The following is a 24,421-nucleotide window of genomic DNA, read 5'->3' on the forward strand; positions in this document are numbered from 1 at the left end:
CTTTTTTTTGTTTTTTCTTTTATCTCTATCCCTATCTTGTGAAAAAGCCAAAACCATCCTTCTGGCTTCTAAAAGACACCTCCTAACAGTGCTGATGTGTAGCCTATGGCCACAATGTGATTGAGGACTTTCTAGACCAGCCAGTTTTCCAGCCAACTCACCAGCTGCTTGTGGATGCATGATGAACAAGCTCAATCAGGATCAGTTGAGACTGGCTTAGTTCAGTAGAACCACCTCACTGACCCATAGACTTATAAGCAGTAATAAATGCTTATTGTTTTAAATCATTGAGTCTTGAAGTTGTTTCTTTTGGAGTAATAGCAAATGTGCACACCCAGTTCAACAAAAAACTGTTTTTCCCCAATTTTTTAGTTTTCCTGTACAGTGAAAATAGTTTTCCCATTTGGTGTTAGAATGAGTCCTTAGTTAAATGTAAGAATGCGAAGTAACTCAATTTTCCCAAGATTATTTTATATTCTATTTGGTGAAAATAGTTATAAGTATTTTGTAGAAAATTTCGGCTACTCTCAAGTGTTTTGTAAACTTCTATTTTTGAAATTGGTTTTGTGGTATAGTTGATTATCATGTAATCACCAAACTGCTTATTTGAACATTTCAAATTATTTTAGCTTTGCCTGTCCAAATGAGTTCTCTTTCAAAATAGCGATATAATTATACATAAAGAATATAATAAGAAATCAAACACATTGTTTTGCTATAATAAATACAAATAAGGATTCACATGAATGAAATATTTATGAATTTCTAAAAGTGAAAACCAGCTATGAACTCTTTTTTTCCTGTTCAGACTTTTCATAATTTTTAAATTCATTTATTATTATTTTCAGTAAAGCTTGTGGTTCTGATCACAAGTGGATGTATCTAGACTGGAATTGAATTCAACTTATAAACCCAATAGAGAATCATTGACCTCCTCATACTGTTGGATCTTCGTTTCCAAAGATCTCTTGTCAACTTTTTTTATTTGTACAAATCTGTTTCTTATATTTTTCATAAATATCTTACACTAGTTTCCTAATATTTACATTTTTAAAGGTAACTTTTGATAGAATCTTGGTAATGCACTTTTTAAAAACTATGAACATGCACACATGACATTCTCATTGATTCCATTAATGTGATTAATTGTATTACTGGCTTTCCAAATGCTAAATTTCATGTGCATATCTGGCATAAAGGGCACTAGATTATGAGATCATGATATAATGCTTCACTGTGCTGACACAATGATTTCTAAGATTCAAACTTTTTAAATTTACATTCATATGTCCTATATGTCTATAAAAATCTTTTTTTTAAACTTTTATTTTAGGTTCAGGGGTACATGTGCAGGTTTATTTTGTAGGTCAATTGTGCATCATGTGGTTTCAGTGTACAGATTATTTCATCACCTAGGTAAGAAGCATAGTATCTAATAGATAGTTCTTCAGTCCTCTGCCTCTTCCCACCCTCCACTTTCAAGTAGGCCCCCATGTCTCTCGTTTTATACTTTGTGTCCAAGTGTACTCAATGTTTAGCTCCCACTTATAAGTGAGAACATGTGGTAGTTGGTTCTCTGTTCCTGCATTAGTTGGCTAGGGATAATGACCTCTAGCTCCATCCATGTCCCTGCAAAGGACATGATCTAGCTCTTTGTTATGGCAGCATAGTATTCCATGGTGTATATGTACCACATTTTCTTTATCTAATCTGTCATCGATGGGCATTTAGGTTAATTCCATATCTTTGCTCTTGTGAATAGTGCTGCAATGAACATACACATGCATGTGTCTTTATGATAGAATGATTTATATTCCTTTGGGTATACACCCAGTAATGGGATTGCTGGGTCTCATGGTAGTTCTGTTCTTAGCTCTTTGAGGCATCATCACACTGCTTCCACAATGGTTGAACTAATTTACACTCCCACCAACAGTGTATGAGCAGCCCCGTTTCTCCACAACCTCACCAGCAACTGTTTTTTTATTTTTTTAGTAATAGCCATTTTGACTGTTGTTAGGTGGTATCTCATTGAGGTTTTGATTTGCATTTGTCTAATGATTAGAGATGTTGAGCATTTTTTTAATATGCTTGTTGGCCACCTGTATGCCTTCTTTTGAAAAGCGTCTGTTCATATTCTTTGCCTACATTGTAATGGGGTTATTCATTTTTTGCTTGTCAATTTGTTTACTTTCCTTATAGATTCTGGATATTTGACTTTCGTCAGACGCATAGTTTGCAAATATTTTCTCCCATTCTGTGGGTTGTATATTTACTTTATTGATAGTTTCTTTGGCTGTGCAGAAGGTCTTTAGTTTAATTAGGTCCCATTAGTCAACTTTTCTTCTTGTTGTAATTGCTTTTGGCATCTTCGTCTTGAAATCTTTTCCAGGTCCTATGTCCAGCATGATATCTCCTAGTTTATCTTCCAGTGTTTTTATATTTTTAGGTTTTACATGTAAGTCTTTAATCTGTCTTGAGTTAATGTTTGCATATGGTATAAGGATGGATTCCAGCTTCAATCTTCTGTATGTGGCTAGCCAGTTATCACGGCACATAATCTGCTGTCCAAGTGCTTCCTGGGGGAACATGGAGTTGTGCCTGCCTGCAAAGTTCAGGCAGAAGTACGTCTGCTGGACTGGAAGCTCTAGCAGGTATGGTTTGCCTGGCTATGAGAAAGTGGAAGTAGGTGTAGTTGCTCACCCTGCCATCCGTGAGTTTCCCTGCATGATAGGAGGCTGCATCCTCTTGCTGGGTTCACACAGAAGTGAGACTTCTGGGCTGGAGCCTTCAGCAGGTATTTTCCACTTGGCTACCAGTGATGGGGGTGGCTGGGGTTGCTTGCCATGCTGTCTGTTTTTTGCCTGGGGCAACAGGAGGCTGTGGCTACCAGCTGAGTTCAGAGAGAAGTGGGACTGCTGGGCAAGAAGCTGGCACTGAACTTTGTCTGGTGATTGGGGGTGGAGCAATCTTATTGCTCCCAGGCACCATGACTGTGGACTCTGCTGGGGCTATGGTGCCCATGCTGGTCAGCTCCAAGGCCCAAGGCTTGTAGAGGTTCCCTTGGACTTGAGAGCTGCCCTTGCAAAGCATCCACATGGTCCTGTGCCTGTCTAATACTGCAGTGGGGAGTGTAGGGGGCCAGGCACATTCTCCCATTCCTAGTCTTTCACAGTTCTCTTTGGAGAATGTTAATTCTCTAGAGGGCTTTCCCTCGTTCTCATTTCCTATGTTGGAGAGGTTGTCCTGGCTCCATGCTGAGTTTAGATGGGCTGGTACCCAGCTTTGCTCCTTTCTTGCTCTCTGTGTCACCCTGCTGCCTGATGGATCCCAATGTGGTTTCTCAAATGAATGGCCTGCAGGATCTGTGTTCACTAGCCCTTTTGTTTCCTCTCTGTGAGAGCAGCACACATGAGCTGCTTCTAGTCTGCCATCTTGACCTTTTAAAATGAATTATATAGTGTGTTTATTAACTTATGTATAAATAGATTACTTTCTGTCATTTATATTTTTGATTCTTTCCAAATTGCTTATAATATGTTAGTGGGGTAGAATAGAATTTAGAACAGAATTACACAGTTTGGTCTGATAGATTGGTAGTTTGATAGATAGATGCAAAAATATATGGAATGCATGGTAAACTGGTTAGTATAATATCTGGTATGCAGTTTTCCCTCAATAAATATAAGTTGGGTATCATAGAGGTTTGTTGTTAAAATTATTGTATACATCATGGGGAGGTATTAATCTTAAAAATAAAACAATTGTTGAGAAGTAGTGTCGTTAAACAGAATATTTTGAAAATATCATACAATGTTCTTCATTATGATTTAACTTATTTGCCTGAACAATCAAAATTGTTCATAAAAGAGGACTAAGCCTTGGACCTTTTAAACAGCTGCAATGTAGAGCACTTTACTTAAAATACATATGCTGCAAGATACTTTTCAATTTAGGATTTGGAAAGGTGGTGGCAAAATTATAGTTATCAAAATGGTGATTTTCAATAAGTACTGTAATTAGCATGCATTGCTTCTAGAAATTATACTTTTTAGCAATGGGCCATGACTCACTTGTATTTGCATATAATCAGTGCATGTTAGAAATGAATGTCCATTTATCTTCAGAATACAAAGAATGAAAATGTGGCCTAAAAAGCGATGTTAATTAAAATACATTATCAGATCCTACCCATATCTTATATGAAATGTCATTTTTGTGTTCCGCAGAGAACTCTGTTAATGTTTAGCTACATGCTCTTTCAAATTTAGTCTGTGTCAGGCTGTGAAAGCCACTGGAGAGCTCCTTCTTTTCTCTGATTCCTGGACAAATAGACCAAGAATTCTCTATGTGTAACTCCTCTTGAAGCCACCTGCCACACCCACGCCTGTTGTAAAGAAAGCACCATACTTCATCGCAACAGATTTTTCAGAGCGAACTCCATGGAATAAGTCTAACAATTGTTCAGAACTTGCAGCAGACATCATTTGTTCCTTTGCTCTCAGAAGCTTTGACTCAGATGCTTATCACTGTGCCTGAGCTTTCATCTCTGCCTTTGGGTTCCTCTGATCTGGGGGCCCTTCTTAACTCTTCTCTTGTCTTTTTTTGAATCATGTCTCTTTGGCATGATTTTGGATCGGCACCTTCTTTTAACTTCAGTACACCAGATTTGCTGCGTTCAGAGAATACTTCCATCTCTAGATCCAGAAAACAAGTTACCTCCTAGGAGACCAGCTTCCGATCTTCTCATGACAAGAGATATAAATACTGGGAATTCTTGTAATAAGAAATTTAATTTCAGCTTTTCTAATAAGTGACTGTCACCAACTTACCATTCCCACCAAATACACTTATTCTAATCTTTGATAAAAGGTCAATGATATGTTCTTGCTTTTCTCTTTACATATATTTTATCAAAGTTTTCAGGTCATTGATTATTCTTTTATGTGCTCAAATATCCAACTTAATTTTAAATTCCCCCAAACAGGAACTCCTTAAAAAAAAATCTCTCTGTTTCTGGGCAATATGGTGATGGAAAATGTTGTAAATACCATCAGTCTTATCCAGTTCCTTCATTATCATGTAAGGAAATGAGCAGATTATCTTTATTGGAAGTATACTTGTTAAAGCCTGATTGGGTGAGCACAGTTAGCATTGATTTGGTTCAAGATTTCAGAAGTTCTAGCATTTGTGAAACATTCATATTTAGATTAAACATTTAATAGATGTGTCTCATTTGCAAAGAAAACATTTTGCCAGACTTTCAATAAAAGCGTATATGAAATCATCTGGAGATTATGACATTTAGTATGACTTGCCAAGATAATTCTTATGAATTTCTTTGAAAATGGGGAAAAAAAGTCCAGTTGCATCCTTCTAAAGCTGGTTTCTAGAGATAATTTTTTTACTCATATTTTAAATAAACTACTTCTGATTGTATCTGTATACCCAAAAGTATGTGCTACTGCATTAATTTTCAGTTTAATTCAGGATATCACATTGAATAATATTATATAGTATTGACAACTAGTATTATATTTAAAGCAGCCTACAGGATAAATGGATTCCTGTAGACATTTATTTAAGAACCTATACTTTTTCTCAGAGAGAAGTTAATTCTGACTGCTGCAAACAGAATGAAGTCTTGTTCTACTGACTTAGTTTGCCTTCTCTATTTCGCATGTGGTGATTCTAAATTCTCTGCATTCTGCGTCACTCCAACTGATAAAGGAGTTCTGGTCATTAGTTACCTTTTGCCCAGAACGTAATGTTTGTCCAAATCATAATGAAGTTAATTTTGCTCTCATAGTCTCAGGCTCTGTTTGTTGGCAACTGATAGGTGTGCTGGATATATCTTAGCTTCTTGAGTATGGCTGAGCAAGTGTGTCCCTGGCTCTATTTAAGTGATTTTAATATAACAAAGTGATGCTTAAAGAATGAAAGTGATTTTTAAATGGTGTTACTTAACTCCTGAATCTATACTCAATCTACAATAACTTATTTTTCAAATTAGCAAAATGGTGTAAGTTATTTTAAAAAATCAAACATTGCTGAAACTTATAAGGCGAAATAGTAAAATTTCAATTCCCTAGAGTAATTCCTTTAACAAAGATTTTTCTACACAAGTTATATATCTATTAAGCTTGCTAGTAACATGTAAGTGTGAAGCAAACTTTTTTTTCCACTCAAAGCCTTTTAATTTGCTCAATGTGATTAGTTTATTCATCGTATGGAAATGTAGGAAATTCCATGAATTTTGGTTTTATTTAAAGTAAAAAGATCAGTATGGATTCAAAATACCCAATTTCATGTAATAGTCAATATGTCAATATTCATTCAGCGATTAGATGTCACGATGCCTGGCTCCAGCTAAGGCTGCTGTGGAATAAGCCTAGAAAAACCTGGAGGAATCACGTCAGCTTATTCTCTCTCTTTCTTATGAATGTCCTCGATCAATCTCTCTCTAGCTTCTGCTACTGATTTCTTATGGTTTTGGAATTTTTGGTGGAAGAGTTAGGGGGGTTAAGGAAAATATTAAAAAAAAAACATATTTGACAGGCACAGTTGTAAGCTAGCTTCATTGATAAAGAATTTTTTTTAAAATCATCTGTGACTTCTTCAGAATTTCTTCACCCCCACAGCTGGGTGTTGAGAGATAATTCTCCATGGGTCTCTTACATTTCTGCCCATCTTGTAAACAGAGGCACTGTATTAATTTGTTCTGGACATCTTTTTGATATTGGACATCACATTTGTATAGCAAACAGCCTTGGAAGAGAGAGAGAGAGCATCTATCTTCAGAACAAAGAAAAGACATGCTTAATTCCTTTTATAAAAATGTTGGATTCCTTAAATTCAGAGACCTGTTCAAGGCTGGGTATGAAGGTACTCTATCCATAATAAAATAGATTGCTTGTTCAACCCCCGACATTATGACTCAATAGAACTGTCTTAATCGGCACCTCAGATAACAGTCACTTCATGCATCATGGTCAGGTGCTAAGTCTCTACTAAGGCCCACATGTGCTCCAGAGTTGTTCTCCAGTAAGGAGAGCATCACTGCGCTTCAGAAACTGGGGTAGAGCTTGCACTTTATGTAGTTATTGAATTACTCCAACACCGTAGAAAGCTGTCTTTCTCTGATGAATTTCCTTTGTACCCTTGTCAAAAATGAATTGACTATGTATATGCAGGGCTATTTCTAAACTCTGTTCTATTCTATTCTGTTGATCTATTTATCTTTATATCAATATCATATCATGTTGATTATTGTCACCATTATTGTATATTACGTTGTTCAAAATCAGATATTGTAAGAAATCCAGTTTTATTACCTCTTTTCAAAGTTGTTTGACTATTTTAGGCCTTTTGCATTTCCATATGAATTTTAGGATTGGCTTGTCAATTTTGACCAAAAAATTTACTGAGACTTTTATTGGACTTCTGTTGAATTTACATTTGTAAATAACATGATAAATAGTGACAACTTTATATTTAGTATTTTGATCCATGAACACACCATACATCTCCATTTACTTATATCTTTTTAAGTTTCAGCAACAATTTGTAGTTTTCAGGGTGTAGATGTTGTCAGATTGAGGCTTAAGTATTATATACTTTCAATTCTATTATAAATGATATTGCTTTTGTAATTAAAATTTGACTGTTCATTGTTAGAATATATTAATCTTGTATATTGATACAATATTGTATCAATTTAGCCAACATTGCTAAATTCCCTTTTTAATTCTACTTTTTGTCAATTTTATAGCACTTTCTATTTAGATTATTATATCACATGAAAATAAAGACAGTTTTACCTCTTTTACAATCCTAGTGCCATTTATTTCTTTTTCCTGCCTTGTTACACTGACTACAACCTCCTGTCAAATGTTGAATAGAAGTGATTGTTCCTAACCTTAGTGGTATAGGAGCAAATATTTTACTATTAGAATGATATCAACTGTGAATTTTTTATAGATGTTCTTTGTCAGTTGAGACAGGTCCTTTATATTCATAATTTGCTGAAAAAACTTTAAAGTCAGAATTATATGTTGGATTTTGTCAAATGATTTTTAAACATACTCAAGAAGATTGTATTACATGATCTTTTAAAATTCAATATGTAAATATGATGAATTACATCCATTATTGAATGTTAAACCAACTTTGCATTCCAAGCATAAACTCCACCCTTTAGTGTTGTGGTATGTTTTTACACAATGTTGAAATCAATTTATATAATTTTGTTAAGATTTTTGAATTTATGTTTATGTGAAATATTGGTCTATAGTTTTCTTTTAATATCTTTTCTGGTTTTCATAGCAATGCTGGCCTCAGGGAATGAGTTGGAAAGCAGTCATCCTATTCAATTTTCTGGGAGAGTATGTTTAGAATTAGTATTATTTTTCTACGAATGTTTTGCTGAATTCACTGATGAAAACATTTTTACCTATATTTTTTTCAAGATAGTTAGCTACAAATTCAATTTCCTTAAGAGATATAAAACAATTCAGGTTATCAATTTCTGTTTTAGTGAGTTTTGGAGATTTGTGTGTTTCATAAAATTTGCCTATTTTATCTAAGTTGTCACATTTATTGGCACAAAGTTGTTTATACTATTATCTTATTATTCCTTCAATGTTTGTATAATCTGTAGCAATATCATGTACCTCATCCTAACACTGGTAATATTTTTCCTCCCTTGTTTTTCTGATAAGTCTGGCTAGAAATTTATCAAGTTTATTTGTCTTCTGAAAGAACCAGCATTTGGTTCATAGATTTTCCTCAATTGTTTTTGTTTTCTATTTCATTGATGTCTTCTCCTGTTTTTAAGTTGTCTTTTCTTCTGCATATTTTGGGCATATTTGCTCTTATTTTCCCAGTTGCTTAGCATAGAAGTCAAGCTCATTGATTTAAAAACTTGTTTCTTTTCTAACGTAGGTATTTCTGTTATAAATTTTCTTCAAAGTACTGCTTTAGTGCTACTAAAGTATATTTTCAATTTTCTGGAAGAGTTGTGTAGAATTGGCATTTAAAAAAATCATGGTATGTTGTGCTGTTATTTTTATTGGATTCAAAATACGTTATTTTCTTTTACCTGTGTGTAACTTACAAAAGTGTTATTTAGTCTTTAAATATTTGGGGATTTCTCAGACATATTCCTGTTGCTGATTTCTAATTTAATTCTATTGTGGTCAGAGAAAATACTTTATAGGATTTGAGTCTTTGAAAATTATTGAGACTTATTTTATGTTTGACAATATGGTTTATGTTGGTAAATGTCCTTTGTGTACTTGAAAAAAATATATTTTCTTTTCTTATTTTGTTTTATTCATGTTAATTAGGTCAAGTAGAAAATGTTGCTCAAGGCTTCTATATCTTCACTGATTTTGAACATACACTTTCTATAAATTATGGTAAGAGGGGTGCTGAAGCCTCTAATTATATTTATAAGTTTATTTCTAAAAGTATTTCTGTTAGGTTTTGCTTCATAAATTGGAGTTCTATTATCAGATGCATAAATGGTTAGGTATATTATGTCCTCTTGATAAATTGACCCTTTTATATTTATGACATGGCCTTCTTGGTCTCTGGTAATGTTATTTTCTTTGAAATATATTTTGTCTAATATTAATCTACCAAACCTTCTTTTAATGTTAGCATAGCATTGTTTTTTCAGCCTTTTATCTTTAACTTTTTTATGTCTTTATATTTAAAGTGGGTTTGTTGTAGTCAAATAATGAGTATCGCTTTGTTACACAATCTCATAATTTCTACCTTTTAATTGGAGTGCATTTGTACTATTTCATTTGATATGTTATTGATATGATTAGGTTTAAGCCTACATTTTGCTATTTGCTTCATCTCTCCCTTGTTCCCCTTTTTCTTATTTGTGCTTTTTTAAATTAATTGAGCATTTAAATTATTTTATATTATCTCCTTTGTTGACTTATAATTTAAAACTACATCTTTTAAATATGTGAATTAATTCTTTACTATTGGCACTTAGATGGCATGGGTAGCTACAAAATAAAATTTTGTTAGGGCAAAAATATGACATACTGTTTCTTACAGGGCCATAGGGGTATTGAAAGCCTCTAACCTGCTTATTCAAGATCCACATGATTCCTTTCTCTTCTCTCCAAATTCCATGATTTTAATTGCCTAATTAAGATGAACTTCATTGCCTAATCAACTTCCCCAGGATGTTTGTGGGTTGATAATAATTCTTGTTCTTGTCTTAATGTTCCAGGTTTGAAAAATGAGCTGGGCAACTAATGTTAACTGCTCTGATACTCATCTCTTTTACCACCTTTCCCCAGCATCACTAGTATCTGAATTGTCAAAATTCAATTAAAACTAAAATTTATTCTTTTTATTCTAGTTGTTGCTTACAGTTTGTAGTGGACATTTTTGCCTTGTTACAGCTTAGATTCTAGTGATATTATACTATTTTACATATAGTATAAGAGTTTTACAACAATATGCTTTTATTTCTCATCTCCTAAATATTGTCTTAGTTTCATGTCTTTCCTTCTACATTTTGTAAACTCCAGACATATCACATCTTTATAATTTTTGTTCAAACTCTAAATTATATTTTAAACAGTTTTAATAATTCTTAAGGAAAATTACGTTTATTCAGTGAGTTACCATTTCTGGTCTTCCATATTCCTTTCTTTAGAGCTCTCTGACAGGATTACTTTCTTTAACATTTCTTATAATACAGTGTAGTTCTGCTGATGCTATTTCCTTTTAGGTTTTGTATTTTATTTCCCTTTTGTTATTCAAAGAGATTTTAGCTGTGTTTAGAATTCTTGGCTGACAATTTTCCTTTCCTTTTAGTATTTCCAAATGTTATTCCAGTATCTTTTGATTTGAATTATTACCTTTTAGAAGTCTTATACCATTCTTATCTTTCTTCTTCCATACATGTTTTTTTCTCTTTAAGATTTTAATTTTTCATTAGTTTTACTCAATTTGATTATTAAGTGCTATTGAGTACTTTTCTTCCTATTTTTATACTTGGAGGTTTCTTGCAGTTTCTAGGATTCATGATTTATGGTTTTTATCAGATTTGCAGTGTTTTGACAATGATTTCTTTAATTTTTGTCTTCTCTCATTCTTCTCTTCTTTGGAGGATTCCAATTTTGAAGGATTCCAATCCTTCTTTGGAGGATTCCATATGTTTGGCTGCTTAATATTTTCCTAAATGATCTGATTATTTTTTAAAGTCTTTTTTACACTTTGTGCTTCATTTCAGATCCTTCTACTGTTATTCTTCAATTTTATTAATTTTCTTCTGTATGATTTCATTTGATGTTGATTCTATCTGCTGTATTTTTCACCTCATGCATTGTGGTTTTCATCTCTAGAAGTTCAATTTAGGTCTTTTTACATATTCCATGTCTCTACTTAACAGGTTTAATATTTTATTTAGCTTTTAGATATATGTACATATTCCATGTCTCTACTTAACTGGTTTAATATTTTATTTAGCTTTTAGATATATGGAATTCGGTTTTAACGGTAGGTATAATGTTTTTGTCAAATAATTCAATCATGTTTGTCATTTTAGGGTCTGCTTTTATAGATTGATTTTTCTTCTAATAATTGGTCTTATTTTCCCATTTTTTTGATTGCCTGGAAATTATTTATTAGATGCAAAAAATGTAAGCTGTACCCTGCTGAGAAATGGATAGTTCTGTATTCTTACACACACAAAAAAAATTGTTGACCTTTGTTACTTGACCTGGTTAAATATTAAAATAAAATAAAATTAAAATAGGTTTGATTATTCTGAATCTTGCTTTTAAGCTGTTAGAGGAACCAGGACAGCATTTATTTTAGGGCAATTTTGCCCCACTCTTGAGGCAATATCCTTTTGTGGCTTTATCTAGTGCTTGATGAATTATGAGGATTTCTAATGGCTGTTGAGAATGGGAAATATTGCTGTCTCTGTGTAAGTTTCATAGCTTTCAGCCTCTAATCCTTGTTGTTGGTTGTTTCCTTAAGCAGATTAATCACAAGTGTGTACTGATTAGTACCAAGCTGAAGACTTGCATTTAACCTCTAAAGCTCTTCCAAACTCTGTCTCCTTTAAGTTTTCTCCTATCTTATACTCTGTTATTTTTGAGCCAGTTTTGCCTCCTTATATTTCATATTTATTCTCACAACTCAGAGAGATCCAGTGGTCTCTGTGAATCTCTTCTTGGGTTTTGTGGCCCTGCACTGTGGTCTGTAAATTATCTGTAGGTAGTAAACTGGACAATTATAATTTTCTCCTAAATTGTTTCACATCTCATGAGATCACTGACCTTTTACGCTTGTTGCTATAGTCTGGAAAACCATTGCTTCAATTACTCTGTCTGGTATTTAATTGCTTTCTGGCAACAGGGTAACTCTGGTTCTTGTTACTCCATCTTGACTAGAAGTAGAAGTCCTGGAGATTGCACTTGGAGTCTTTTATTGGGTCTTGATAAGGAACCAATTCTTATCCATTACAGATATTTCTAGCATCATTGAAACCTCATTGGCCCAAGATATAGGGAAGCTTGCACCATAGCTATACTTGTTGCAAAGTCTTTGCTTACTCTCTGCTCTACTGAAAAGAGATAAACTTGTGGGTCATGCCATAAGTGGATCAAAGCAATATTCCCATGTGCAGTGTATTCTACCTCAAAAATGGACTCAAGTCCACCAAATGCTTTGCCACTTTTGCAGTGGTAGGAGGCATGGCTTGAATAATTTTCTGCATTTCTTTATTAGGGGTATTTTGGCATTCTCCAGTCAAGTGGATCAATACACACTTCACTGATAGGTCAGGCTCATGAATTTTCATAGTGTTTAATCTCAGACCCTCTAGCTTGTAAGCACTAGGGCATATAAATTACTTGACATTTGTTGCTCACTACATCCAATTAGCCTGATATCATTAATATAATGGATCAACCTGATGTTTTGAGGAATATCAAGTCAGTCAAGATCCCTATAGACTATGTTATGATAGAAAACATGAGAGTTAATATAGGTTTGTGGCAAAACAGTGAATGTGTACTCCTGTTGCCTTGAAAAAACAAACTGGTGTTGATTATCTCTACCAGTGGGTAGGAAAGTAAGCGTTTGCTCAATTAATAGCTGTATGCGGATCACCAGGTGCTGCATTAAACTGTTTTAGTAAAAATTCCACATCCTGCATTGTAGCTTTGCTTGGTCGATTGAGGCTACTAGTTGATTATATTTATGCTAGTTCATTATCTACTCATAGTGCATTTTTTTCAGGGATAAAATACAATAACTATAAAACGATTTGATTGAGACTATCGCTCCTACATCCTGTAAGCTTTAACAGTAGCTCTAATCTTTGAAAGTATTCTCAAGAGGCAGTTTTGTTTTTGATTTATTCTTTTGGCTCCAGTACAGAAAGTGGTTTTGGGGCCAGATACATAGAGTATTCATTCCAATTAGACATGTGGGGACTAGTATATGATTACAAAGTGAGTTCTTAGACCTGTTGGACCTATTGTGAGGTAAAATTGAACAAAAACTCCATTTATTACCCATCCTCTATAAACCTAATACATGATGTGAAGAAGTATGATGATATTTTGAGTGCTTTGGTACCAGTGCTAGCTCAGTCCTGTAGCGTGTAGTTCTGCGTCTACAAGTCTGTCTCTACAGACTCACCATACAGAGGTTACCTGGGAAATTTCAAGAACATAAGCCTGAGATTGAAATTATTTGAAAAACCTGGAGACTGTCTTACTTTTTCTGGTGTTGGAAAATCTCCCTTTGTCTTCTGGTGCTTCTCTTAGAAGCAAAGCTATTGACTGATAGTATTGCCTGAAAATAGCTCTTTAAGATAGTATTGACTGAGAGCTACTGCCTGACAGTAGCTCTTTCAGATTGTTTGTCACATAGCCATGTTATTCTCTAATTGTGTAGGCTAGAAGTTTTTCTGTCTTGGCGGCACCTTATAGCTACTGTTGGATTACTAAGAATGACATTTTATTTTGACTATTTCTGCATGTCCTGGACTTAGAATTGAGTGCCTTTCTTCTTGCCATGACTTCTTGGTTTGAGCCCACTCATTTTCTTATTCTTTTATTTGCCATTCCAGCAACCTCTTCACCGGTAGCATCAATCAGAGATGGAAACTAATAAAAACTATAGTCCTGAAATGTGCCTTTCACTTTCTCTCCCTAGTTTAACTTCTACCGTTAGCCTCTTTCTTTTGGGTGTATCTAGAGACTAAGCCACTTTTATAGGCATTCAACACAGCATTGGTTTGGGGACTTTTAAAGATTTCATTATGCATAAAATTCACATATTGATATAATGTTAACTCAAAAGATTATAATATATTGTGAGTCCGAAAGAGGAATCATGTAAGATACAGTTTGATATTGTCTCTGACATTCTCCATTTTCTGGAAAGTCATTTTACCTCCTAGACCTCTTTTTAAAAATCATCTTACTTAATTGATTATTTTCAGAATAAAATTAATATATTTTGAAAAATTAATTTTATTTTAAACAGAACCATATATTGTGATACTGAGGATGTTTTAGGGTTACTAAGTCTCAAAATAATACAAAACAAAGATAAATACTCAGATTCCGTTAACATTCGTATAATGTCTTTCATGTAACTTAGCTCATTATTATTATTTCTAATGATTATTGTTACTTAGTGAACTTGAACAAGTTTTTTTTTCTGTTAAATAAAAGTGATACCTGTCTCCCAGGTGTATTGGGGAATTTAAATGTAAAATTGCTGAGCGCATTAAACAGCATGCCATAAGATTTCAGTATATGTTATCTTCCCGTTTCTCTCCCTCTTCCCCCTTAATATCCAAAATGAGATCATCAATCCTGAGAGCTATTGTCTTAACTACTCAGCTTATGTTATCAGATAGTTGCATAAGGAATTTGATGATGGACTGAAAGGCATGAATGTGAAGCCATTAAAATAAATCCCCAAATGTGCAAAATAGAAAGCAGAAGAGAGAGAAGGGAGAACTAAATTATTTCATCAATGGACCATGTTATCTATGTGATTCGGAGTCAAGTTTATTTCTTTATAATATTATAGACAGTTCATTAAGCCTCTTTCTTTCTGTTCTGCTAGACTATTCACTATTAGGCTCATAAAGTCACTACCAGAGCTTTCTAATTTTTTTTTCCAAAAGTGTTTTTGCAACCAGCCTTTTTATTCTATCTACATTAATAAAAAATTTAGTTTCCCTGAAGCAGTTCTTCCATATACAATTCCCGCCCACCCAAAAGTTTATTGGTCCTCCATTCCCAATAGAATAAAATCCAAATAAGTTAGCCTCAAGACCCTTCTAGAACATCCTAGTGATGTCTACCTTGTATTTGCTTCTCTAGATCCATTCTCCACTCTTTTTCAGTTACTCTTTGGCTCTGGGTGACTGATCTGCATAAACTCCATCAATGGGACCTCCAGTGGGAAATAGAAACAAAGGAAGAGGGTCAGGTCAGGGAGTTTATTTACCCAGCTTCCTCTTTTCTACTAAAAGTCATGCATCTTCTCAGGCACCCCACTCCACAAGGCTCTCTCCTTCTGGGGTCTGGAAATTCCCACTCCTCACTCCATCCTTCAGGCTGAGGGGTGGAAATGGTTTTTACTAGCACTGGAATACTGCCATATTCTTGTGGCTTTCCTACATTCTGCACATACCTTTGTAAATATTCCCTGTATCAAAACTCAACTCGAATAACCCAATTTCAATGTACCATCTGTTGCCTGGCTGTTATACCTCCCAAATTTATCTCATGCCATACACTCTTTCCTTTAAAGACAGATGGTTTATTTATTGCAGGCATAGTGGTTCAGAGCACCCAATTTGGAATGATAAAGTATTGGGTTTGAATTCTGATTTTACTACTTATCAGTTCAAAGGCTTTGGTCAAGTTATTCAGCTTCTCTGAGTCACAGTCTCTTCATCTATAAGACAGGGATAATAATAGTAGTCACCTTAAAGAGTTATTGTGAGAAATAAAAAAGTTTATAGATCTTTAATAGAACAGATGCTGAAGAAATATGGTTTTGGCCATGAATGTTTCTTGAGCATGTATACCTCATGCATTTTTGCTGCCATATCTCTTTTTCTATTTTCCTCTCCACTTAAGTTTATCAGTTTTAGGTCTAATTAAAAGCCTAGTTATTCTATAATCTCTTGTGTTTCTCAATTTTTATGACCCTTGCTCCCTGGAAGTCTCCTTTGTGTTTTGATTTGTATAGGTCTCCTCTCCCTAATTACATTGTTAACAATCAGATGATGAAACAAGAACTTTTCATTTCCTTGTATCACCTCTAACTAGCTCAGTTTCGGGAACATAGCAGCAGCTTAACAAATATTTGCTTGGTTATTTAATTTTAATCATTTAATTTCAATTAAGGCAGGTAAATTTTATAATGCAATTAATTTCAGTTAAGGTAGATAGGCAAACTGCATAATGCAAATCTCCAGAACAGATTTTTTGATTATCACCGTGCCCATTTCAGGGTAGGTACTTATTTAATATTTGATGATTTTTGGTAATTACTATACAGATAAATTATCTGTAATACCATCTAAGTGCCTCACTGATTACTGTGTAGACATAATCTATACCTGTAATGAGATCCTTTTTATTAGCCATCAAAGGTTAATCTAAGCAGGTTAAAAAACACAAAAAGGAAATAGTATTAATGTCAATATATTTGTTATTAATTCTTTTGTCATCTTTTAAATATACCAGATTGTAGTCTCATTAGAATACTAGAACTTTGTTATATTTTATATTGTACTCACTGTGGAGTTCTTATGGGCCACTCAAATAACATTAAACTACCGAAGGGCTCCAACACAAGAATTGGCTTTAGTTTCTTGTGAGCAGTGTAACTCACCACCTCTCTTTAAATATTGCATTTAATCTTGTCTTAATAAAAAAATTAAATAAAAGTATAGCCTGTAGGTGGCATTTGAGTCCACTAATCACTGTCCTGTGCTCTATCTTGAATCTTTATATTGGTGATTCCAGTACAGCAGCATGTCTGTAACTAGTGTTGGCTTCTCAGTATGATGAAGAAGTTTAGTGTTATCTTAGGCCATAAGCTGCTACAAAAAATCCTCATTGAACCTTGCCAGATTCCTGTTGGAATGTGGCAACTCCCAAAACTTCTGTCCTGTTATTAGAAATGAAGATACTACAAAAAAGCAATGAGGCCTGCCTGACTGATGTACATATCCCTGACAGTGATCTTGGTGGTGTTTCATGGGAATTAAATGTAAGTTGATTGTGAACGGTGAGTTAGCTGATGATTAGAAAGAGTTGGGGTTGGTTTCTTTAGAGGCTAAGAGCACAATAAGATGAGTCTTGTTTGGTTTTTGATGTAACACATTAAGAGATTTAGGACTTTTAGAATTAGGATATTAATTGTCCTAATCACCCCAGGTAATATTTTTAAGCAATTGTCCTAATCACCCAAGGCAATTGCTTAAAAATATTACCTTGTCCTAATTGTCCTTATCACCCAAGGTAATATTTTTAAGCGAAAGTAAATGAAAAAGTAAAAATTAAAAGATGTATTTATGTGCTGAATGACTTTTTGAAGATAGTTTATTTTGTTCTTTTTATTGGCATGACTTATTTTCTTCTCATACATAGCCTTTATGTGAAAGAGGGTGAGAGATGCCCATTTTGGAGTATTTATGGGCCTCCAAAATAAAGTTAAAGTATAGGGGCCCAAGTACAAAAACCAGCTTTAGTATCTGGTAAGCAGTATAACTTACCACCCTTATTTAAATGTTGCCTTTAATTGTTTTGAATCTTGAACCTAAAAATCCTCAGTCAGTCTTTTACCTACTTTTCAGATTCACACAAGATGTAAAAAAGAGTCTTTGGGCAAACTCACTGTTCATTTACTTTCTGTTGTCTTTATTCACATGTACACCACTAAAATCCCTTCTTGGAAGTTGGGGAGAAGTGGGTTCATGTATAGCACCCTTCCCTCTTCACCTCTCTACCTGTCATTGTAAAAATATTGCAGGTATTCACAAGTATGGATATTGTCTGTTTTTGTTTAATCAACTGGTACTTGGGCTATTTTGAATATAATCTTTGGATGTATTGAATGCAGAAAATGATTGCTTTTTAAAGATCCTTCATAAATGGAACCTTAGATATTTAGATCAAATTCAGTATAATATTAATCTATTCAGTTTACTCTCAAACTGTCAAACACTTAGTTTGTCTTTTTTTTTTTTGGTACCAACAATATGAATTACATTACTGTTAGTTGATAAGGTTTTTCAGGTAAACAATTTGAATAAATATATGAGTTTTCAATTTCTGATGATATAGTGGCCCAAAGACCCTTAACAAACCTTTCACTTCAAAATAATTAGAACATTGAAAAAACATTAGCAAATATATTAAATTAATTATTTTTTTTTTACTTTGAAGTTCAGGGATACATGTGCAGGTTTGTTACATAGGTAAACTTCTGTCATGGGCATTTGTTCTACAGATTATTTCATCACCAAGCTATTAATCCTAGTACTCATTAGTTATTTTTCATGATCTTTTCCCTCCTCCCACCTTCCACTCTCTGAAAGGCCCCAGTGTGTGCTCCCCTGTATGTGTCCATGCGTTCTTATTATTTAGCTCTCACTTATAAGTGAGAACATGTGGTATTTGGTTTTCTGTTTATTTGTTAGTTTGCTAAGGATAATGGCCTCCAGCTCCATCCATGTCCCTGCAAAGGACATGATTTCATCCTTTTTTATGACTGTGTAGTATTCCATGGTGTATTGAGCTGACAAGAAAATAAGGAAAATATTCAGAGACTAAAAACAGAATGTAAGCAGAAGTTCAGAAAGTTGAGCAAGCACAGAATAGCTGGCCATACTGGGGCAATTATCAATTAATGATAACTCTGAAGATCCATTTTTAGAGGTTGGGGAAATGCATGTAAACCTGGCCTGCATAAGTTAGGGAAACTGAAAGAAGATTATTCCCCAGAGCCAGGACCAAAAAAGCTATATCATCAGTAGAAGAAGACATTCACCCACCAATGGAGATAGGAAGAACACTCCCTTGTTTCAACCATGATAGTGTAGGAAGAAGAAAGTTTGTAACTCAAATCCTGTCCCCACATGAATTTATGGCCCCATTTCACACTCTCAATCTGGAAACATTCAACTTCATCTAAAACTTTCTTTTGGGTGACATTTGATTAGGAGTATACCTGAAGACCTGACAAAAACAAGAAAAGATTCTTTCGTAAAAAATACAATTTCAATCCAGGCTACAAAATTCTCCAAAATGAAAGTCTACTTCAAATTTTGAACAGAAAAAATCTACAATAACAGTTGGGAACCTCAACACCCCACTCTCAGCATTGGACAGAACATCTAGAGAGAAAATTAACAAAGAAACATTGGATTTAAACTGCAGGTTAGACTAAATGGATGTAACAGACATTTACAGAGCATTTCATTCAACAGCTGCAGAATATGCTTACTTATAAGCACATGGGACACTCTCCAGGATAGACCATATGTTAGGCCACAAAACAAGCTTCAACAAATTTTTTAAAATTGAAATCATATCAAGTATCTTCTCATACCACAATAGAATAAAACTAGAAATCAAAAACAAGAGGAAGTTTAAAAACTGTACAAATACATGGAAATTAAACAATGTGCTCCTGAATGAGCACTGTGTCCATGAAGAAATTAAGAAGATGAAGACATTTCTTGAAACAAATGAAACTGTAAATACAACATACCAAAACTTATGGGATACAGCAAAAGCAGTGGTAAGAAGGAAGTTTACTGCAATAAACACCTACTCCAAAAAAGTAGAAAGATTTCAAATAAACAACCTAAGGAACCTGAAGGAACTAGGAAAGTAAGAATAAATGAAACTCAAGAATTAGTAGAAATAAAGAAATAATAAAGGTCAAAAAGCAGTAAATGAAATAGACACTGAAAAGAAACACAAATAAATAAACAAAATTAAAAAGTTATTCATTTGAAAAGATAAACAAAATTGATAAACTCCTAGCTGGACTAAGCAGGAAAAGAGAGTAGACCCAAATAAGCAAAATCAGAAATGAGAAAGGAATTATTACAACTGATACCACAGAAGTACAAAAGATCATCAGAGACCGTCATGATAAACTACACACTAACATTAGAAAACCAAGAGGAAATGGATAAATAAAATCCAAGATTGATACAAGAGGACAGAGAAAACTTGAACAAGACTAACAGCCAGTAAGGAGTTGGATTCAAAAATAAAAGATCTCCCAACAAAGACAAACTCAGGACAAGATGGCTTTAGTGCTGAATTCTACCAAACTTGTAAAGAACTAACACCAAATCTTTCCAAGTGATTCCAAAAAATAAAAAATGAGAGAATTCATTCTAACTCATTCTATGAGGACAGCATTAGCTTGATACCAAAACTAGAGAAGGACACAACAACAACAACAAAAATTACAGGCCACCATCCTTGACAAACATAGATGCAAATATCCTCAACAAAGTAGTATCAAACTGAATCCAACAACATATTAAAAAGATAATACACCATGCTCAACTGGGATTTATTCCAGAGATGCAAGGATGGTTCAACATATGCAAATCAATATATTGTGATTCATCGCAAAACAGAAGTAAAAACAAAAACCATATGATCATCTCAATAGATGCAGAAAAAGCATTTGAAAAAATTCAACACCCCTTCATGATAAAAAAAAAACCCTCACAACTAGGCATAGAAGTAATATACATTGAAATAATAAAGACCATATATGGCAAAGCCACAGCCAACATCATACTGAATGGGGAAAAGATGAAAACAGCCCCCCTAAGAACTGAAATAAGACAAGGATCCTTAAAAAAAGGCACAATGGCTGGGTGTGGCATGATGGCTCATGCTTGTAATAATCCCAGCACTTTGGGAGGCCAAGCTGAGTGGATTGCTTGAGTCCAGGAGTTTGAGAACAGCCTGGGTGGCATAATAAGACCTTGTCTCTGATTAGAAAAAAAAAAAAAAAAAAAAAAAAAACTGGCAAAAAAGAATATATATAGTGTTACTTCATTTTGTTAAGTGTAAAATTAAATAATGTGTTATGTGGAATTCCATAATTTTGTAGTAAGCCTTCAAAGATTAGTAAGGGAATAGTAAATAAACAATTCAAGTTGATGGTTACCTTAAGTGGCAAGGAGAAAAGGAGCTGGGGTTGGGAATGGGTACACTCAGGGCTTCAAAGACATTTGTAATGATTATTTCTTAGGCTGGGTGGAGGATATGCAATATTCATTTTTATTGTTACTTTAAAAATGTACATGTATACATAGATTAAACATGTACAAATATTTTCTATATGTAGTTAAAAATATTTTTTTCTAAGTAAAAATGGGAGCAATGCTGTGTTATTCTTTCCAAGACTGATAAAGTTGGGGAATCATTTAACATGGGCTTACAAACAGCCAACATGAGGCATTACTGAGAATTCTTAGTTATTATTGGACATTAAAAGAAATTTAATGTCCTGTTAATGGATATATAGGGGCCAAGAAAATATTTTTAATTTTTTAAAAATAGTAAAGATGATATATAACCTCGAATACTTTATATTAAATTGCTGTGTTTTTTAGCTTTGGCTGAAAGTAGACAAGAAGAATGGCTGCAATCATAACAAAATAAGGGGTGAGTTGTTTGTTGGTTTAATCCTTCCCGCTATTTGGAATGTCACACTAGATCTATAACCTTCTGTGCTTAAACCAAGCCGGAGATGGCTGCTCAGGGCTCTCTCTCATCAGCAATCAGTGACCTGCTTTCCAATTGCCTTCCCCAAATACCTCCCAACTGTAACTGTTGCTCCAGGGAGAGCTGTGTCTTTATTGAGCCCAGAAAGCTCTCATCTGGCCAGATTGGAAGTCTTCAAAATGTCCCCAGTGGGAAGCTACCTAAGGAGAGTAGGTACTCTAAAAGAATTGTGTAAGCACCAGGCTACACAGGGATGTTAGCTGTACCAAAGCCAAAGAATGAAAGGACATTTCCAGAAACATATTTTCCGAGCCTTTGAATGGCTTTGCCATAACAACCCAATCAGCTTCATATTGTCTGGCTGAGAGAAACCACTGTCATTAGCAGAAAAAAATGAATAAGGCTTATACTTTCTCTGTGTTAGAGTCCATTTCGTTTAAAATTATCAATTTGGCCATTTGCAAATAGTTTCTCTGATTCAATTTCTTCTCTGGCTCTCGGGAGTGGTGATTGCTGTAACAGATAACTGCCCTCCAAAGAGCCTGAAATAACCTCACTTGGGATCAATACTCAGTAAAATTAAAATTGAATTTCTTTGGTGAGGTTTAAATTAGATTGATGTTTGTGAGGAAATTCATGTATTCCTGCACAGTATGTCATAGAAATTGAGTATATTTTTTATTTTAATTTTTCAACATTCTGTTATTATTAATAAAATATGTGTTTATCATATATGGCAGCTTATATAAAAATATTTCTCTACATTTTCTAAAAACATAAATGGAAAAGAATACAAAATAAAATCAGAAAAAAAGAAAAAGAGAAAAAGCCCATCAAGAAACAATATTGGAATCTTTTCCATTAACTCATAGAGAAGATAGCCCCTCCCTACAGGGGATTAAAATAGTTTTCAAACAGACCTCAAGACATCCCAAATCCTTATGAGGAAATGTTCTACAATGATGGATTACCACATCCTTTCTGTTTTGTTATATGATTGTGGATAAGCCATTTAAGCTATCCTCTGTTCTCTCTGCTGTCCCCTTGAACAGGGTCTAAAATGTATTGACATAGATGTTTGACAGTTGAAAAAGAGGATGAATGATTTTATAGTACTCCTTGGTACTTTTGATTTAAAGGGAAATCTTAAACCTCTGTTATGCTTTAAAATTTTTGTCTCTCTGTTGGCTTCTATCATTCCTAACTCTATAGATCTAACCATCACAATACCAAGTTGCTGATATCCTCACAAAAATTATACATATTTCTTTCTTAGGAAACACAAATGTTATTATATATCTTTTGCAACATATTTCAAGAAATAAAAGAGATATTTTAAACACTGGGTTGAGGATTCTATAAAAGCACATACATAAACATAGTTTAAAAGCAACTTTGTAATTTATGAAGATTTATATTAATACAAATTGTGCAGTATTGTCAGAGGCATTTGAACCAGAGCAACTCCATCTTAAATAGGGGCTGGGTAAAATAAGACTGAGACCTACTGGGCTGCATTCCCAGAATATTAGGTATTCATTGTCACAGGATGAGATAGGAGCCAGCACAAGATTCAGGTCACAAAGACCCTGCTGATGAAACAGCATGCCATAAAGAAGTCGGCCAAAACCCACCAAAACCGAGATGGCGACGAAAGGGACCTTTGGTCTTTCTCACTGCTCATATGATAATTATAATGTATTAGCATGTGAAAAGACACCCGCACCAGCGCCATCACAGTTTACAAATGCCTGGAGGTTATCCTGTAACCTGGAGGTTATATATCCAATGTTATCCTATACAGTCTAAAAAGGGGAGGAACCCTCAGTTCCCAGGAAATTCCCATCTCTTTCCTGGAAAACTCATGAGTAATCCACCCGTTGATTAGCATATATGTACACTCAGTCAAGCAGCCCATACCGCTTCTCTGCTATGGAGCAGCCATTCTTTTATTCCTTTACTTTCTTAATAAACTTGTTTTCACTTTACTGTATGAGTCACCCAAATTCTTTCTTGCACAAGGTCCAAGAACCCTCTCTGTGGTCTGGATCGGGACCCCTTTTGAATATTGCTTTTCTATATATTCAGAAAAAATGTGTTTCACTTTAAATTTATTTAATAGTGATTGCTCAAAAATATGTATTGAGCCCTCACTCTCTACTAGTCAGTCATTGATAGATTCTGAGGGAAAAGTAAATACCACATATTATTTGTACCTTCGAGAAGTTCATGGAGTCATGAGGAAGTTAAACAATGACAATAAATTAATGATATAATAAGTGTGTTATATTAGAGTTTATTCAAAGCTCATGAGAACACAATTGGGGAAAGCTGTCTTCCTAGAAACCAAAGAATCAAGGAAAATTGTAGAAACTTGAGGTTTACAGTTGGTCTTAAAAGACAGCAAGAAATTGTGGAGGAGTTGAGGGGCAATCACAAAATAATTTTTTACATTTTTTTTGCTTTATTTCATTTGCAAATGGACATGCCAGAATAATGATTGACAAAATGAGTGGAAGCTCCTTGAGACTTTGCAGAACTCTTCATTTATATGTGGTGTCATTGTCCCCCACTCACAAAAGGGTTTAGTGTGGTTTGGTGTTTCTGACTCTACCATATGCGGAATT

This window comes from Nomascus leucogenys, chromosome 2 (assembly GCF_006542625.1).
Source record: "Nomascus leucogenys isolate Asia chromosome 2, Asia_NLE_v1, whole genome shotgun sequence".
NCBI lineage: Eukaryota > Metazoa > Chordata > Mammalia > Primates > Hylobatidae > Nomascus > Nomascus leucogenys.